The sequence below is a fragment of the Pimephales promelas genome, chromosome 4 (genome assembly GCF_988280905.1).
Source record: "Pimephales promelas chromosome 4, fPimPro1.hap1.1, whole genome shotgun sequence".
In the NCBI taxonomy this organism is placed as follows: Eukaryota; Metazoa; Chordata; class Actinopteri; order Cypriniformes; family Leuciscidae; genus Pimephales; species Pimephales promelas.
The window spans coordinates 17,783,877-17,787,499 of NC_142772.1; the positions used below are offsets into that span (position 1 = coordinate 17,783,877).

General features: G+C 31.0%; 1 long non-coding RNA gene across 1 annotated transcript; it reads right to left on the minus strand.

The window, feature by feature from the left end:
• Positions 1-338: 338 nt before the first annotated feature.
• Positions 339-2,612, minus strand: LOC120475705 (uncharacterized). Its single transcript, XR_016168172.1, has 3 exons — positions 2,384-2,612; positions 1,202-1,314; positions 339-1,037 (listed from the first exon to the last, which is right to left on the minus strand). It is a non-coding gene; the product is annotated as an uncharacterized LOC120475705 (long non-coding RNA).
• Between the last annotated feature and the right edge of the window lie 1,011 nt (positions 2,613-3,623).

Consider the following 3,623-nt stretch of genomic DNA (forward strand, 5'->3'; position numbering starts at 1 on the left):
TAATGTATTAAAAATACAGTTAAACATTTTAATTCAACAAAACAAATATTTCTACAACACACACAAACACTCTTTGAAAGATAAACTTTAATGCACTACATCAGTAAAGCATTATGAAAACTAAACAAAATACATTAACATAAAATGCATTGATTTTCAGAGGTATTAAACAGAGCAATAAATAAATAAACTAACTGAAAGGAGTAGTTCACTTTAAAAAAAAAACTTTTGCTGATAATTTACTCACCCCCATGTCTTCCAAGATGTCCATGTCTTTCTTTCTTCAGTCGAAAAGAAATTAAGGTTTTTGATGAAAACATTCCAGGATTTTTCTCCATATAATGAACTTCACTGAACCAAACGGTTCAAGGTCCAATGGCTAACAGTCAATTTGTCGTGAAAGCATGAGAATTGGCTCAATTGCGAGAGTCTTGTGCTGAATGCTTGAGAGTTGGCAGCCCTGACAAAACTTTTTTTCGAGTCAATTCATTCATTTCGTTCGTTGAATGAACCTAATGACTCGGAAAAAGATTTGTTAATTTTGATGAACGAGTTCGAATAGGAGAGTCATGAACACGTATAACAGAACAGAGCAAGGCGACCATTTGAGCTTATAAAACTTAAACGTTGTTTTTTTTTTTTAAATGAGCGATCGTTTCGCTTGATAAGACCCTTGTTCATCGTCTGGTGTCGTTTAAAGCCCTTTGAACAGTTTGCACAGAAACTGTCTTTTGGACTTTGAACCGTTTGGTTCCCAATGAAGTCCATTATATGGAGAAAATCCTGGAATGTTTTCATCAAAAACCTTAATTTCTTTTCAACTGAAGAAAGAATGACCTGGATATCTTGGCATGGGGGTGAGTAAATTATCAGCAAAAGTTTTTTTTTTTTTTTAAGTGAACTAATCCTTTAAGTCAAACAAAGTGAAATTCAATAGCAAAAAGTAAAGTGGCCAAGTCGTGAGTAAAAAGAGAACTTCGTGACTTGTTCAGTCTGCCATAGACTCTTTTGGGGACATCAGAACCACCGAGGGAAATCTAGAAAGAATAAATAAAACAAGCATTAGTATAAACTTGTTCATTTATAATTCTAATAAAAAGCTGTCACTTTGTTACTTAATTCAGAACACTTAATGCACAAAAAGTCAGATATAATTATTATAACAAATAGGATTTTTCTTTATCATAAAGAATTTTCTTACCATTTCTGAGGTTTCAGGAAGACACAGCTCAGATGATCTTGGGCTTGAGCTGAATGAACCTCGTTTCATGGACTCCAGGGCCTCTTTGAGAGATGCTAATATCCCTGGAAGCTCTACAAGAAAAAATAAAGTTGCATGTTATACAAAGTTAGGGCAGAACAAACACTAGTTTGTGTTCTTCATATATAATTTGTATTTTGTTTAAATGATTTAACGAACCATTACTGTAACTTCCACGCTATTATTAAAGTAATTATTCATTATTAATAAAGACAGAACATTCTATTGAAAATTACAAGTTGGTGACAGCTGATAACGACTTGATTAAATGTAAAAAAGCTGAATACCACACATAAAATCATATAAATCAGTCCCTCGAGAAAAACACGATTATGCGATTGCATAATATTCAATGCATAATCAGGCAAAATACATATTCATGCGGGGGAGGCAATTTTTCAAATACGTGTTAATATATAATAGGTCACTTAACTACTTAGCTGCTACATGACACACTATTGACTGTTTTTGTTGTTTTTCACCAACAAAAAGTTACAAATCAAGAGGATCAACTACTACTTAACGTTACTCCTCATCTACTCACAGGTTTAATAAAAAAATGTCTTTGCAATGTGCAAATTCCTTGGCTAGGCTAAATATTAAATATAAAATCTCTCATTTCATTATTTAACATCGTTTTAATTTCTCAGTGCAAGATATTTAATAATTGGTTTTGTGAAAGCTTATAGTTGGTGATTACAACTTAATTTATTTATCGAATTGACATGAAAACTGACAGCCTACTTATAATTAATTAGATTTTACTATGAATTAAATATCACAAATGTGTAAGTTTTATTAGAGCTTAAAATATAATATTTAAAACACAAGACGTTACTTAGGGACAATCAAGCCTGTTGTGTAATCACCATTAATAACCTTTTTTTCTGCAAACACAGTGTGCAATGTTTTTATAGTTGTTTTATGTCACTGTCTAGATCTATAACATTAAGTTGATAGACGTCAACAGATAACTGTTAGACGTTAACTCGCTTTAGTGTCAAATCAACAGAAACGCCAGTAATCCACAGAACATCGACATCAACTTCTGAAAATATTTTAAACTAAACCCAAAGTGAGAATAAAGCCAATTATACTAATCACTTAAACTAATAAACTTACCACCAAGAAGTAAGATCTTTTCTGGCAGTATCTTGCGCTGTCCATGTCGTGGCGGCGCACCTCTGCGTTGTCCTCTTCACTGCTAAATTGTTCGCGGGAGCTGACGACCTGGTAATCTGCTCGTGTGTTCTCTTAATATTAGATCGGTGCTATCCACATTCACTAGGTCAGAGTCAGTGAAATAACAAAGCAAAATTTGGAAAATACATGATTTCATGTTGAAATATCCGAAGCTATAACGGAATACCACAGACAGTCAGTATCCGCTGTCCGCGCCCCGCCCAACATGTAAGTTCAAATAGCAGTGTGTGATTGGACAATTGCCGGCAAGCTTGTTTTGAAAAGATTGGCTCTGATTGGTCCAAATGAATGCAGCTGGAAATACTAACTAAATAACTAACGGCCACAAAAAAAGAAACAACTCTGTTAATATAAACATAACATGCTTTATAAACAGGTTTTTTATTCATTTTGGCTAAACAAATGTAAGAGTCAAGCTTTAACAAATTTATTTTGTTTTTCTAGTATGTACACCTGATCTTTTATGTTGATGTGTGCAAGTACTGGTATTCAGTTTTGTGGAAAAGACTATTTGATTAATTAATGCAGAAGTATAGAAGTGCATTACTTGTAATTTTTAAACTTTATATATATATATATATATATATATATATATATATATATATATGTCTCATTTGTTTTTCACAAATTTTTTTTAAAGCAGGGCTGAAGCACATGCTAACATAAATATTAAAAATATATTGCTAGTCCTATACAAGGTTAAATAAGTTATAAGGTTACAAATTGCTATACACACAAAGTAAACACAAAAATTACTTTAATTTAGCAACAAGTATGCTTTCTGTAAATACACTAAAATTTCACTAAAACTATGTTTGTTTTTAGCATATTTCTAAAACTGTAATTAAGTGTATATTTATTAGCATTGCGTTTCTAGTAAAACATTTTTAAATACAATTAAAATATGTTTGGATTTAGCATATTTCTTAAAAATGTAATTAAATACCAATGTACTTCTAGTACACTTTTTAGAAACATATTTAAAGCATGATTGTCATTAGCATATTTATTAAAAATATAATTAAGCATACATTTATTACCAATGTACTAATAATATACTTTTTTAGAAATACATTAAAAGTATGCTTTTCTATAGTGTATTTCTTAAAAGTGTATTTAAACATATATTTTTTACCAATGTAGTTCTAATATACTTTTT